General features: G+C 43.5%; 1 protein-coding gene across 1 annotated transcript in view; it reads right to left on the bottom strand.

Moving 5' to 3' along the window:
* The window catches only part of cacna2d2a (calcium channel, voltage-dependent, alpha 2/delta subunit 2a), a 758,554-nt gene that overhangs the window by 464,220 nt on the left and 277,713 nt on the right, over window positions 1-16,621 (bottom strand). The window lies entirely within an intron of this gene.

Here is a 16,621-nt window from a genome sequence, read left to right as displayed (position 1 = left end):
GCAGGTCTGGCAGCATCGGCGGAGAAGAAAAGAGCTGACGTTTCGAGTCCTCATGACCCTTCAACAGAAGTTCTGTTGAAGGGTCATGAGGACTCGAAACGTCAACTCTTTTCTTCTCCGCCGATGCTGCCAGACCTGCTGAGTTTTTCCAGGTAATTCTGTTTTTGTTTAGGAGAGATAAATTTTGGTTTTATTGGGCTCATGCAGCTTCAATTAAAGAGTTCCTGGTCATAATTGCTGGCACTGTCCCTGGGTTCAGGAGGGCTAAACTAAACCTGCTCATTGTTTGAGTGCCCCAACTACAAGATGAATACAGACACAGCAGCCTTGGCTGCTGTGCCTTTCGTATGTAGACACATAACCAGATAGGAAAGGGGCAAAATTAACACAACAAGTGGGGCTTAAGTGTGTGAAAATCTGAAATAAGAACAAAAGTGTTGGAAAAACTGAGTTGTTCAAGCAAACTCCGTGGAGAGAAACAGAGTTAATGTTTCAGATCCATGATCTTTCATCAGAACAGGGGAGTGGGGGACAGAATATCCTCTCTGATGATGAACCAGCCACTGTCTCAGGTAGTATCTCCATGTCAGTGAAAATTTTTACAAGTAATATAAAGTGTTTAGAGTGCATAAATTAATTAGCTGGAATGATGCACTCCATATGCATGATTTAGCACCAGACTCTTGACTTGTAAAATATCATTATTTCATACACAATTCATTTAGCAGCACAACTCTCATCATTAACACAACCCAGTATGAAAGCCAACACATCAAGAAAGTCCAAAACAAAAACAGAATTACCTGGAAAAACTCAGCAGGTCTGGCAGCATCGGCGGAGAAGAAAAGAGTTGACGTTTCGAGTCCTCATGACCCTTCGACAGAACTTGAGTTCGAGTCCAGGAAAGAGCTGAAATATAAGCTGGTTTAAGGTGTGTGTGTGGGGGGCGGAGAGATAGAGAGACAGAGAGGTGGAGGGGGTTGGTGTGGTTGTAGCGACAAACAAGCAGTGATAGAAGCAGAATATCAAAAGATGTCAACAACAATAGTACAATAGAACACATAGGTGTTAAAGATAAAGTTGGTGATATTATCTAAACGAATGTGCTAATTAAGAATGGATGGTAGGGCACTCAAGGTATAGCTCTAGTGGGTTTTTTTTTTTTTATTTTATATAATGGAAATAGGTGGGAAAAGGAAAATCTTTATAATTTATTGGGAAAAAAAAGAGAAGGGGGAAACAGAAAGGGGGTGGGGATGGGGGAGGGGACTCACGACCTAAAGTTGTTGAATTCAATATTCAGTCCGGAAGGCTGTAAAGTCCCTAGTCGGAAGATGAGGTGTTGTTCCTCCAGTTTGCGTTGGGCTTCACTGGAACAATGCAGCAAGCCAAGGACAGACATGTGGGCAAGAGAGCAGGGTGGAGTGTTAAAATGGCAAGCGACAGGGAGGTTTGGGTCATTCTTGCGGACAGACCGCAGGTGTTCTGCAAAGCGGTCGCCCAGTTTACGTTTGGTCTCTCCAATGTAGAGGAGACCACATTGGGAGCAACGAATGCAGTAGACTAAGTTGGGGGAAATGCAAGTGAAATGCTGCTTCACTTGAAAGGAGTGTTTGGGTCCTTGGACGGTGAGGAGAGAGGAAGTGAAGGGGCAGGTGTTGCATCTTTTGCGTGGGCAAGGGGTTGTGCCATAGGAGGGGGTTGAGGAGTAGGGGGTGATGGAGGAGTGGACCAGGGTGTCCCGGAGGGAGCGATCCCTACGGAATGCCGATAAGGGGGGTGAAGGGAAGATGTGTTTGGTAGTGGCATCATGCTGGAGTTGGCGGAAATGGCGGAGGATGATCCTTTGAATGCGGAGGCTGGTGGGGTGATAAGTGAGGACAAGGGGGACCCTATCATGTTTCTGGGAGGGAGGAGAAGGAGTGAGGGCGGATGCGCGGGAGATGGGCCGGACACGGTTGAGGGCCCTGTCAACGACCGTGGGTGGAAAACCTCGGTTAAGGAAGAAGGAGGACATGTCAGAGGAACTGTTTTTGAATGTAGCATCATCGGAACAGATGCGACGGAGGCGAAGGAACTGAGAGAATGGGATGGAGTCCTTACAGGAAGTGGGGTGTGAGGAGCTGTAGTCGAGATAGCTGTGGGTGTCGGTGGGTTTGTAATGGATATTGGTGGACAGTCTATCACCAGAGATTGAGACAGAGAGGTCAAGGAAGGGAAGGGAAGTGTCAGAGATGGACCACGTGAAAATGATGGAGGGGTGGAGATTGGAAGCAAAATTAATAAATTTTTCCAAGTCCTGACGAGAGCATGAAGCAGCACCGAAATAATCATCGATGTACCGGAGAAAGAGTTGTGGAAGGGGGCCGGAGTAGGACTGCAACAAGGAATGTTCCACATACCCCATAAAGAGACAGGCATAGCTGGGGCCCATGCGGGTACCCATAGCCACACCTTTTATCAAGAAAGTCGCCTACCACAGTGGAGATTAACAACAGCTCCTTCATTTTATCAACACATGAATAGGGCACACACTGGTTACTCCACAACAAGGCTAATACAGAGATTTAATTCACGGACAATTTCAACCCATTTGCTTAATTTGAGATTGGATGTGACCTTCCAAAACATTTTACGTCCTAAACAATTCCTGCAGTTTTTGCCCTCCCTCCTGTAATAGTTTATAAAATGAGGTGAAAGAGAGCTGTTCAAAGTTAAGTTCGACAAACTCCACCTATATCTGTCTCTATATCAGTAACTATATCACACACTGCCAGTCACTGCACTGTCGTTATATCAGTATCTATCTTATATACCACAATTCAATGCTTTGTCTTTGTATCAGTAATAAGGGCTGGATTTTATGAGGAGCAGGAACCTCATAAAATACAGCTCTGGTCTTCCAACTGCCTCTTTGCCCGCCCCTAACCTGTCTTCCATTTTATGTGTCCGCCCTTGGGCATATTGAGGCCAATTAATGGCCACTTAAGTGTCTCATTGTACCGCTGCTCCTATTTTCTCTCTGGCAGGAGTAGGCCGATGTCATTTGGGGAATCCAACAGCTTTTACTGCACAAACTGGTGTTGGACAAGGGTGGGGGGATGACCTCCTTTAGGGGACCCCTGTGCCCATTGGAGGCATAACCCTCAAGGTCATACTCCACCCTTTAACTCTCCCCCTGGCTTCTCAATCCCAGCCCCCCATCCCCTTACCCCCCTTGCTGGTGTTTTTTTTATTCTTTCATGGGATGTGGGCATTGCTGACAAGGCCAACGCTTGTTGCTTATATCTAATTGTCCTTAAACTGAGTGGCTTGCTCGGCCATTTCAGAGGGCAGTTATGGGTCAGATCAGGTAAGGACGGCAGATTTCCTTCCCTAATGGACATTAGTGAACCAGATGGGTTTTTACAACAATTGGCAACAGTTTCATGGCCACTATTACTGAGACTGGCTTTTAATTCCAGATTTTATTAACTGAATTTAAATTCTAACAGTTGCCATGGGGGATTTGAACCCATGTCCCCACAGCATTAATCTGGGCCTCTGGATTACGACATTGCCACCATCTCTCAACCTGCTTGCCAGCCAGGCCTCGCTGATACCCCGGACTTACCTTGAAGTCCGGTTCCATAACCTCTTCTTGCTCAGGGACTGCCTATAGTCCCAGTAGTGGCCACTGCTTGAACCTGGTGCTGCTGGGAATACACTGCAGGTCTTGAAGGTGGGACTTCCTCCCCAGATGGGAATGGAAGTCTCTACCTTATGCAATTAACACTGCTTCCAATGTCAAATGGCTGTGGGGCAGCTGGCTTTTTGCTGGACAGTTTTCCTACAGACTTTTTAGTCGGGGCGGTGAATACGGCATCCCATAAAATCCAGCCTTATATCATCCTCTGACTGTCTCTGAACTGCCCCTATAGCACACACAGCCAGTCAATGCCCTATTGTATATCAGTAATGATACTAGACACATTGGAAGTCAAGGGTAAAACATTCCATTGGCTGAAGTCATACCTAGTACAAAGGAAGATTATTGTATTGTTTCAGCCCCAAGACATCGCTGGAGGAGTTTCTCAGGGCGGTGTCCTAGGTTCAACCATCTTCAGCTGCTTCATCAATGACCTTTCCTCCAACATAAGGTCACAATTGGGGATGCCAACCAAAGTTTGTGCTGTTCAGTGCCATTCACAACTCCTCAGATAATGAAGAAGTCCAAGCCTGCATACAGCAAGACCTAGAAAACATTCAGTCTTGGACAGATAAGTGGCAAGTAACGTTTACAACACACAGGTGCCAGGTACCTTCTCCAACAAGAGGCAATCTAACAATTTCTCCTTGATGTTCACTGGCATTCCTCTCGCTGAATCTCCTAAAAGCAACATCCTGGGAATTACGCTGAGACATATAAATACTGTGGCTACAAAAGCAGGTCAGTGGCTAGGAATTCTGTGGCAAGTGACTCACTTCCTGACTCCCCAAAGCCTGTCCACCATTTACAAAGCACAATTCAGGAAAGTTGATGGAATACTCTCCATTTTCCTGGATCAGTATAGTTCCAACAACACTCAAAAAAGCTCGACATCATCCAGGACAAAGCAGTCCACTTTATCAGCACCCCATCCACAAGTTTAAACATATACTCCCTCTGCCAGCATCGCACAGTAGCAGCAGTGTGTACCATCTACAAGATCCACTGCAGCAACTTGCCAAGGCTCCTTCAACAGCACCTCAACCTCTACCAACTAGAAGGACATGGGCAACAGAAGAATGGGAACACCATTCCCTGCAAGTTCCCATCCACGTCACACACCATCCTGATTTGCAACCATAATGCCATTATTTCATAATGCTGAAACTCTTTTCTTAACAGCACTGTGGGTGTCCCTACACCAACTGGACTGCAGTGCTTCAAGAAGGCGATCATCACCAGCTTCTCAAGGGTAATTAGTGATGAACAATAAATTTTGGCCTTGCTCGCAACATCTACATCCCATGAATGAATAAAAATAAGCACACTGCTGCTCTGCGTCTGCTCCTACATCAAAAGCTATGTCACGCGCTATCAGTCCGTATCCCCTTCAAATATCTTCCTATATTAGTAACTATATAACACACTGCCAATCAGTAGTCTCTATAACATACAATGTCAGACAGTGCTCTATATTAGGGACTTCATTCTGTGGAGCGCATTGTGGAGAGTTCCCTCATTATCCAATTTGGTCATTCATTTGAACCAGAGAATATATTCTTTGGTGGTGACTTAGGAACAGAAACTGTACTCTTGTAAATTAATTTCTCCAAAGCTAAGTTCTCTGCATTGATCAGCTTGATTAAATTCCTGTTCTACATCTCCAGGTTCAGGCAAATAAACTTCTCATGTTCGAGGCTCTTTTGGAAGTGGCGAAACAGGAAAACTCTGTTTTGCATACACTGGGCTCCCTATGCTGAGGGACTCTGAAACAATTGCTGTGTGAATTCTGGTCAAATTGACCTCTACTCCAGCTTCAACAAAAATGGGGATCAGAGTTCCTGTGTTTGTCACAGGGTCAAGTCATAGCCCCGTACCTCCAGTAGGGAATCAAAGGGCAAACCGGATTAGTGAATCCATCCTTATATGTAGTAAAGGTTTTTCATGGAACTTAACAATCTCACATTGTCAGCAGGGACCATAATGAAGGGAGTGGGAGTCAGCCTTAGGTTAGACCCTCAATCACCTTTGAGCATGGCATCCTGCTAACAGCATGGTGGGCGTTGAATTTAACTTAAGATGTTATACCCTTCTATCTATTATCCTTTAAATCCTGGGCTTCAAAGCTCTGCTAATCAATAGGGAACGTAGTATTATACAGTTGCATAACAAACTTTCCCTCACAGCTTATGATATATTTCCTGTTGGGAAAAGAAACTGACCTTCAATGTAGCATGATGAGCAGATTCATGGGCCATAGGCGTGCAGGGTATTCAGTTCCAAGTCACAACATTTTCTATCTCCTACCACATGATACAAGCACTGTAGCATTATTTTGGTTTCTTCACCAGCTGACTGACCTTCATCACAGGCCTGACACCAGGAGAAACATCCCAGATTCAAGCACATTGTGGACAGGAGATACACATGTAACTGCTCTTATAGACTGAACATCATAGATCCATGATGCAATAAAAATTGGTATGTGGTGTGCCCATTTATCAGGTGCAAAATGGATGCAAAACATACTCATTTGGAAGCAGGATGACCTGGCCTAATCTGCACAGGTGTTGGGCCCATCTCTGTGCTAATTTATATTCATCTCTCTTTTTGTCAGTGACTGGCACTTGTGTGGTATATTAGCCACGTAATTAATTTGTGCCCATGACACTCAAGGATATTTAAGACCAGGGTCCCTTCTAAGCCAGGTTAAACAGGAACTCCAGGTTTAGGGTATTCCCCACCACAGCCCCCCACTTGGTCTTGTTGGCTTTGTACGTGGGGGGCCAGGAGAGCAGGGTTGGGGGCAGGGGCAGGGAGACTGCCCTGCAGAAGATGACCAAGAAGTCAGGGCCCAGGGTAAGTGGGTCCTTGCCTTTCTTCAGTGGATTTTGGTGAGTTACGACAGGAGGCAGTTGACCCCTCGAATAAATCCAGGTCACCATCGTCTATTTACTACCTGTGATGAAGCACCATTGTGAGTTTGGAAAACAGATGGAAATTTCAGAGCATTATCTTCAAATGTGACCTCTGCCACCCACAGGGTAAATGCCCCTTCGAACCCAAGATGGAAGAAAGTGACAAGCTTCCCATATTTCCTGAAGGCTGTTTACCTAAAATAGCCTAGAATAATCACACTACAGTAAACAGTGGTTTGTTATCTGTATTATTAATTATACAGACAGCAGTTGATGAGTTGGAACCTGGGACAACAAGCAATTACTTATTCTCACTTAAAGCATAGGCCATCAGCCAATCTGCCAGGTCATAATCCCTTAATCCCACTGGAATAGAAATTACATTAGCCATGGCAGAGTGCTACAAGGATCTGCATTGAGGAGTTCAGACAATCCAGTGATGCCTTGCCCATCCCAGTATGACAGTAAAAAGAACCTAGTTCTGATAACCCACAATCCCAGCGTGGACACTGGGACTTTGCCTGCTGTTGCCTTCCAGTGTTGAGCCCATGGAAGTTTACAGGGGCAGTGGGTAGACACCTCAGTTACATGAAGCATTAAAATGCCTATCACTGGTGCCCACTGGCCTCATGCACTTGGATTATCTGCAGTCTGCCTGCATTTGGGAAGGGTAGCAGTACCTTCCCTCCCCCTTCCCCTCAAAACTCCATCCAGTATCACTGTGTAAGAAGCAAGATCTTTTTTTAAAATTAGGTTTTTGATTGATCTTCCAGTTGCCCCTCACCTGGACAGCCTCCCCAACTTCATATGGAGGCAGGTGTGACTCGGTTTTCGAGGACTGCCAGCCTCCAATGAAACACTGGGCTTGGAATTTTTTCTCTTGGTGTCACCCTGAGATTAGATCCAAAATTACAATCAGCCCCGTACCTATTCTGCCAATGTTAAGTTTTATTCAAATTTCCTGCAAATATCATTAATACAGTTAAATGTAAAAATGTGTGAAAATCAGCACAATCAGGGCCCAAGGAAAGCACTGAACCTACACCAGTACATTCCTTCTCTAAGCATGAAAATTACATTTTCAGTTCATTCAAACACCACTTATGCAAATTAGGCAGAGCATGTTAATAAGAAACTGCAATCAGAAGCTTGCCATTCTCACTGTGACTTATACCAATTCTGTAAAAATGTATTCAAAAAGCTGAAAATACAAAACAGATCTCACTGAGGATAAATTTCTTTTAAAACTCTGAAAAATTGCAATAGAACCTTGGAAAATTGACTTTGATTCCTGCTGTGCCTGGAAATCTGGTTGTGATTTGAAGGGTGCCTCTGAGAAGAACAGGAAATGTGCAGCGTAAATGGCAAGGTTGCACAATGTGGGGTAGTGCCATTATCATGAGTGGAGAGATCGACAGACTGAGCATACACAGCTCTTTAGGGTAGAGAATCCCAAAGATTCACAATCTTGTCAGATGCCCAAAACTGCACTTCCAGTGTCAGTAACAGGCCCAATTAGTGATATGCGTGCTGAGTAAGTGCTAACATTCACTGATTCTGTCAGTATCTGACCTTAAAATGAACACAAAGCCTGTCTGCCTCTCAACAACAGATGGATCGCATGAAGTAAGCTGCTTTTAATTTGTACAGTGAAGGGTCCAGTCACTAAAGTTATGATTGCTAAACCCACAGTATTAGGTCTTCATCTTTATATCTCTGGCCAATTATATGTGTTTATTGCAATCAGTTCCAGCAATGCTAATACCTGGTGCTCCTGTTTTCAACAGTATCCTCAGATACTGACAGAATCAGTGAATGTTAGCACTTACTCAGCACGCATATCACTAATTGGGCCTGTTACTGACATTGGAAGTGCAGTTTTGGGCATCTGACAAGATTGTGAATCTTTGGGATTCTCTACCCTAAAGAGCTGTATATGCTCAGTCTGTCAATCCCTCCACTCATGATAATGGCATTGCCCCACATTGGGCAACCTTGCCATTTACGCTGCACATTTCCTGCTCTTTTCAGAGACACCCTTCAAATCACAACCAGATTTCCAGGCACAGCAGGAATCAAAGTCAATTTTCCAAGGTTCCATTGCAATTTTTTGAGAGTTTTAAAAAAATTTATCCTCAGTGAGGTCTGTTGTGCATTTTCAGCATTTTGAATACATTTTTACAAAATTGGTATAAATCACAGTGAGAATTCACACTCCCAGTAATGCCAGACTTGCCCTATTCCATTTAGACTTAGAACAGAGTTTGCAAACTCGAAGGGAAGTTCTCAGCAGGTCTGGCAGCATCAGCTAGACCTGCTGAGTTTTTCCAGCTAATTCTGTTTTTGTTTTGGATTTCCAGCATCCGCAGATTTTTGTTTTTATCGAAGGGAAGTTGTGTTATTCTAAACAAGGTCCACCTATCCTATCGGCCTGCAACCCAACTCGGCCTGCTCTGCAGCAATCAGCACACAGTGGCTGAGCTTCTCGATCCTCATTCAATAAGATCACAGCTAAACTTTTACATGAACTCCACTTTCCTGCAGCGTCCCTTGATTCCCTTAGTGCCCAAAAAAGACTTGAATATTCTCAATGACTGAGCATCCAGAACTCTCTGAAATAGCAAATTCCAAAGATTCATAACCCTCTGAATGAAGACTTAAATGGCTGACCCCTTATCCTGAGATTATGAGCCTAAGTACTAGACTCTGCAGCTAGGGAAAACAGCCTCTCAACATCTATCCTGTCAAAACCTTGAAGAATTTTATACATTTCTTATGAGATCACCTCTAATGCTTCTACAAAAAATTCTGAAAGTAGAGTCTTGATGCTATTAGTTCCTGAAAATAGGACGGAGATTGCAGATAGAAGATAGGAAACTATGAAACCACTGTATTAGGCTTTGTCCGCTTGTCAACAGGAACTTGCAGACATGGGGATTGCTAGATGAAAAAATGCAGAGGTCCATCTAATTCTCCTACCTTCCTAGTACTTGTATGATACAACAATAATATATGATACAACAATAATAGAGTTGTTGACTAATCATAGGAAGCAATCTCTATCAATTAGTCCACAACTGATCCAGACAGGGAAGGAAAACTCCAGTGGTGGAAAGATTTGGGAACCATAGACCAAAAGTCACCTCTTCCTGCCAAGCATGCTACAACTGACTGTGAGGTGAACGGCAGAATTTGGATCCAGGAAAATGCTTTTCAAGGATGATGTAATACAATTTAAAATTAAAAATGTCAAAAGAAATGGACTATTTAGGCAACTTGTTTTTACTCTGCAGATGACAATATTATGCTCCAGATTACTGGGTGTTGTTGAAACAGAAAGCCATGCCAAAGTTCAAGAGAGAGCTGAATGAAGTCCTATTAGGAAAGGGGATGAAGTTGTGCTCATTGTAGAACCACATAAGGAAACTGAGGAGAGAAACAGGAATAATGCTCCAGACCTACACTGTTTCTATACTATTGGATGGTACTGTACGTTGAAGGAAGAGTTGGTGAATGGGGATGACAAGCTAAAAATCATAGGGAGTTAATTCAACAATAACTGACAGAGCAGCTCAGGTTCTTGAGGCTTGTTTGAGGTCTCAGTTAAATGTGCAGGGCTCTGGTTTTGTCTGTGGTCTGAGAGTCAGACCTGGATGTGTCACTGAATAGAGGTGTCATTATAAACCTTTGAAGGACCTTGGTGCCTTCACTCAGTGCCAGCATTAAGGGTCAACATCCAGTGTGTGAAGGAAACTATCAAGGGTTAGGAGTCACACTTGTAATGCATAAATAAACATTGTGGTTCGTCACTGCCTTTTATTAAATGCACAAGCCATTCAGCTGAAATGAATCATGCCACGATGCCTATCCCACCAAGTTCAAATTATTTTATTTTACAAAGCATCTTCAGCAATTCCTGGACAAAGTAATATTCAAGAGCACTAACTCCAAGTTTAGTTCCTTCCAATAAATCCACTCCAACTACCCACTTGCCCATCATGCCTTTCAATACATCTTTCCTCCAGACTACTTGGGATAGATTTTACCTTTGTCCGATTGTGTAAAATTGGTGACAGCGAGTCGGCAGCACATTGTGCACCTCTCCCTATACTTATGTGCATTGAAGTCAATAGGAAGTAAAATTGCAAGAGATGTAAAACATGCTGCGATGCCTATCGCTGTTTCACTGTGTTGCACAAAGTCAAGATCTACCCATTGTCTCTTGAACCCACCTCATTACCATTCCTGTGGCTTATTCTGTAAATAGGCTACTGTTCTGGGTGAAAAGACTTTGGCTCTATTTCCCTTTTGACTCTTCCTCATTTTAAGCCTATATTTGAATCTTTCACCACAGTTGAAAATTCACCTCCACCAACTTTGTTGATTTCTGTCAGAACTTTGAAACATTTCCAGGGAGTCACCTTGAGGTCTCCTTGTCATTTAGCAGCTAACCCTTTGATACAATCCCTACTTCTCACCCTCACTATTGTGTGCGCCAGAGAGCGAGAAGATGGAGCAATCAGAATCAACTCTTTTCCAAGCAGCTGGCCCAAGTTCAACAAGGTCCAATCAGCACAGAATATCTTTCAAATTGCAGTCTGCATTTGAAGCTTTACTTAAGTAGCAGCACAGAACAGGCTCCAGTCTGAAGCACATCAGCATTTGCCTGCTGATTACTTTCAGAAGAGACAGTGAATGACGGGAAATGAAGACAGCTCTGAATGATGAGCAAAGAAGAGGAAAAGACAGGAGGATTGGCAGCTGCTAATTAAAACACATGGGTAAAACAGAGCCTTGGGTGGGGCTATTTGACAATACCCTCTGCCTGGGAATGAGCAATGACGACAATGGAGAGTATTTACAACTCAATAAAGACAGCAGCTGAACTGGGAACAAGTCACTAAACAAGCTTAAAGTCACATCCTCTGGAAATTGCACTGCCACATAATTACTATCCCCTCATTGAAAGCTTTAGGTAGGGGCCCTGCGTCTGGTTAAAAGGATGACAAAGTAAAAGGGTACCTGCAGTTAATAGCAGGGAAAGTTTATTTCATATTTAAAAAGAAGAGAGTCGTGTATCTGAGGAAGTGTGTTGAGAGCTCTGTGCTGTGAGATTTATTTATTGAAGTCAGCCAGCGTGAAGCTGCGGTGTCACTCCAACAGACAGGCAGGATATATTTACAGAGCTGAAATACTGCTTTGCTGCTGTGCTCATCACTACATTATGCAAATAAGAATAAAAAAAACAGTATTAGAACCCTGGCAATCCCACTGGCTATACTTGTGTTATATCCAGTGAATTATTCCACAGTCACATTCCAATGAATTAAACACGGCACTATCCTATTCTGTCCCCTGTTCTTGCAGTTGTCCCTCCTGTCCCGATACCTTACTTGGGTATGATGTCAGGCTGCCCAAGTGGTTGTTTATCATGCCTGTGAGTGTTTGGCAAACTTTTCAATGGAGGTTAACTGTCCACTCATCTGTTCTTGCACAGTTGGCACCAGGTAACAATCAGGGGTGGGAGCCCTGTGTCAATGTTTTATCAATAACATTGTTGAGATGTGTTAATGTCAACACAAGAGATGAAGCAATTATGTGTCTTGTTAAGGTTAAGAGAAACAGGTAATGAGTGTTAATTGTCTTTGAGCATATTTAAATAGGAGATAGCTGGGACACTGGGTTGAGTGGGAGGAGAACTGTGAGACTGAACAAGTCAATAAACTCTCAATAAAGAAAAGCTCTGTGTCTTGGTTTCGGCTTCACCAAACAGCTTGGATCCTGCTAACACCCTGCACAACTTTCTCTTTATGAACCCTCAGGTCATTGAGGCTACTTGTAATAACCCTGCAACTGCCCCAGCCCAGAGCAGTGCATTTAGTTCGACACTTTATAGGCTACAGTAACATCTTATCACAGCTCTTGATGCATCACAACTGTACAACATTCAATCAATTATTTTTAATATGCATTGATTGTTTGTGGAGGCAAACAGTCAGAAAATCCCACAATCTGCACTTACATAGGGCAACATTATAGCAAGACAAAGTGCTTTAATAAAGGCTAAAGAAATATGAGATACACAATTCTTGGAGGCAGCTTCAGCTATGGAGACAGATGTGGGTGTTTCACTTGTGATCACAGGAAACAGTTTGACCAAGTAAAAACAGATACAGCAGAGGCAAGGCGGAGTCATCAGAATGTAAGTTCTAGGCTGATTGGTTTTGGAAGAGGTGAAGAAATAATGCCTTTTGTGAATTGAAAGATGCACAGTGATGGAGAGAAACTAGCTGGTGAACCAAGAAGGTATATATCTAAGGCTCTGACAAATGAACTGACAAAATGTTCAAAAGCCGAGTTCCAAAGAAATGACATATAGGCTTAAAGACACCTAGTGGAATGGTCATGGTAAGTTAGAGGAGAAAGGTGAGTTTAAAGGATCAGTTTCCATTTTCATTGAGTCAGCAACAATACCGCCACAGAGTTAGGAGGGTTCAGAGAAGTTTCTAGAGCCATTTTTAGTAAAAAAGGTATGGAGAGAGCCAACGACACATCTTTTCATTAAAGTTGCAATTAGCAGAATAAAGGAACATTCACTCTATCCTATAAAAAGGATGTGGGAAATATATATGTGGGATAGTTTATCTACACTATAGGTATTATGAATTGATAACCTTCTGACTCAACAGAGCAAGTGCTGACAGCTGCGCCAGCCTGAGACTCAGAGGTTTAACCTTAGATCTAACCCAAGCAATGCCTGATCAGGGAATGACTGACGGGACAGTGTAGAGGGAGCATCACTCTGTATCTAATCCCGTGCTGTACCTGCCCTGGGAGCATTTGACGGGGTCAGTGTAGAGGGAGCTTTACTCTGTATCTAATCCTGTGCTGTGCCTGTCCTGGGAGTGTATGATTGGGAAAACGTAGAGGGAGCTTTGCTCTGTATCTAACTCTGTCCTGTACCTGCCCTGGAGGTGTTTGATGAAGCAGGGTAGAGAGAGCTTTACACTGCAACTAATGCAGGCTGCATCTGACCTGGAAATATTTCACTTCAAGCTAACCTGTACTATAGCTTGCTTGAAAATGCTTGACATGTTAAAAGTATTCCTACTTCTGCACTCTTATTTTTGACATGTAAGCGCTTGATGATGAAGTGACCTTTTTTTTTCAAACTGACACTGATTTAGACTTGCAAACTGACTACCTTGTCAAAATAGCACAGTTATAAAAAGAATATCTGTGCCTCTTTGTAAGGAACCATAAGATAATTGTGCAAAGTACTGGCCTTGGATTAAGTTGTACTCTCAGCTCTGAATCAGAAGACTGTTCAAGTCCAAGTCTAGAAGCATGAGCACGTAATCTAGGCTGACACTCAAGTATGGTACTGAGGGAATGCTGCATTGTTGGATGTGCTGTCTTTTGGATGAGATGTTAAACTGCACTCTGGTCAGTGTAAGTGAAAGTGAAAGATCCTTGTAACTATTCGAAGATGAACCAGAGTCCTGGCCAATATTTATCAGTCAACTACCGCCACCAAACTGGTCATTCTCTCTCTACTGTTTGTGGGACTTTGCTGCATGCAAATTAGCTGCTATGGTTTCCCATGTTACAACAGTAACTACATTTCAAAAGTACTTCACTGATTGTAAAGCACTTTGCAATGTCTGGATGATCCTCTGGTAGTACAGTAGCACAGGAGAGTGTGGCTTGACACCATCTGATGTGGTCCAGTCAAATTTGTCGACAGGTGGCTAAACCTTTTGTGTATCAGTCAGATCTCCATTCCTTGGAGTTTAGGGAGCGAAGGTAGAAGCCATGTCAGGGGGAAAATGACTGGGATGAGAGAGAGAAGAGAACTTATTTGGGAAATGGTATCAAAGGTTGACATGAGGGATTGCCTAAGCACATTTTTTTTTATTCATTCATGAGATGTGGGCATCACTGGCTAGGCCAGCAGTTATTGCCCATCCCTAATTGCCCTTGAGATGGTGGTGGTGAGCTGCCTCCTTGAAGCAGTAGGTACACCCACAGTACTGTTAGGGAGGGAGTTCCAGGATATTGACCCAGTGACAGTGAAGGAACGGCAATATATTTCCAAGTCAGGATGGCGTTTGGCTTGGAGTGGAACTTCCAGGTGGTGGTCTTCCCATGCATCTGCTACCCTTGTCCTTCTAGAAAGTAGCGGTTGTTGGTTTGGAACGTGCTGCCCAAGGAGGATTAGTCTGTGAGACAGCTCTCCCAATTTTGGCACTAGCCCCTAGATGCTAGTAAGGAGGAGTTTGCAGGGTCAACTGGGCTGAGTTTGCTGTTGTCATTTCCGGTGCTTTGGTCGATGCCAGGTGATCCATCTGGTTTCATTCCTTATAGGTCTTGAAACGGTTTGATACAACTGACTGGTTTACTAGGCCATTTCAAAGGGCATTTAAGAGTCAACCACATTACCACAATGTGGACCTGAAGTCACATGTAGGCCAGACCAGGTGAGGATGGCAGATTTCCTTCCCCGAAGTGCATTAGTGAACCAACTGAGTTTTTACGCCAATCAACAATGGTCATCATTAGACTTTTAATTCCTGATTTTTACTGAATTCAAATTCCACCATCTGCCATGGTGGGATTCGAACCTGGGTCTCCAGAGCATTACCCTGGGTCTCTGATTACTAGTCTAGTGACAATACCATTCTACCCCTGTATATTGATAACTGCAGAAGTAGCATGGTGAATAGAGAGCCAAATGGAAAAAGATAGGAATTTATAAAAGGAGTCTTTTTTTCAGCAACAGGCAACGAAAGAATTAGGTAAAAGGGATAATGGAAAGTGGGTGGTGAGGGCACAAATAGTCAGACATTGGCTTGTCCATGATAGACACCATGGGAACAAGGAAGTCAAGGGAGATGATAAGGCCAAGGAGGTGGCTGTGTGTATCAGTAGAGGAGTTTATGTGAAGGGAGAGGTTTCATGAAGACTGGGGGTCAGTGAATTCAGAGGAGAAAGGACAAGGGGATTTAGACAAAGATTCAGACCATGGAAAATGAGGAGGTGTTCAGTGCAGCAACTGAGGGAGGAAAGAAGGTGATGGAAAATGTAGCCAAATGGATAGGTCTCAGTATGGGATATGGTGCTGGGACCATTAACCAAGTTTCAGTCAAAGCCAGGGTATCATGGCACCTTCTATTCCTTCAACCCCAACCCATTCACTCCACTGTCAAGCTGATAGTTCACCTTGCTAGCAGTTTTCTGGCCTTTAAAAGGCTTCTAAAAGCCTGCACTATAATCATCCTTTAATCTTTAGCCTTTCAATCCATTCATTCCTTGCTCTGTGTCAAATCCTCTGTAAACTGCAGACACATTCTTTTACATTAGGATTTTGAGCCCGTTATTAACAGTTTTATGGTCTACTTGTGCCAAATCTCTGCTAATTTATATTGATCTCTCTGTTTGTCAGTGACTATTACACTCTGCCAGTCTTTCTCTACGTAAATGTCACCCTGCCTTTACTGTTGTGCCTGTCCCTGTCTGGTCAATCACTCTGTCAATCTTTTTCTCTGTTTTCTTTTTCTGTATTTTTTGTGTCACTCTACTTCAGTCTCTGTTTCAGTTCCTCTGTGTCTGTTTCTGCCTGCTCTTCCCCATGTATCTGCATCTGTTTATCTTTCTGTGCCTGTTGTAATGGCAGTCTCTGTCTTTGCACTGTGCCTACAGGTGTATCTGTGAATATCTCTATGGCCGGAACTTAATGGCCCCGTCATGGCGGGAACGGACAGTAAAATGCAGTGAGCCATTCTAAACTCCATTGACTTTGGCATGAAATCCCGCTGCTGTAAAATTCTGCCCTATATCTAGCAAATTCTGTGTGTATAATGGAACTGACTGCAGTTCTTGGTAATGGGCACTGAAACACTCAGTCTCATTCACCAGGGAGATTTTAGCTAAAAAAAATTGTGCAGTAAACTCTGCACAGAAAGAGGCTCAGGTTCATCCAGATGTGAGGGCATGATGTGGATTCTTCCACACT

This window comes from Carcharodon carcharias, chromosome 7 (assembly GCF_017639515.1).
Source record: "Carcharodon carcharias isolate sCarCar2 chromosome 7, sCarCar2.pri, whole genome shotgun sequence".
NCBI lineage: Eukaryota > Metazoa > Chordata > Chondrichthyes > Lamniformes > Lamnidae > Carcharodon > Carcharodon carcharias.
This window is presented reverse-complemented; position numbering and strand designations above follow the sequence as displayed.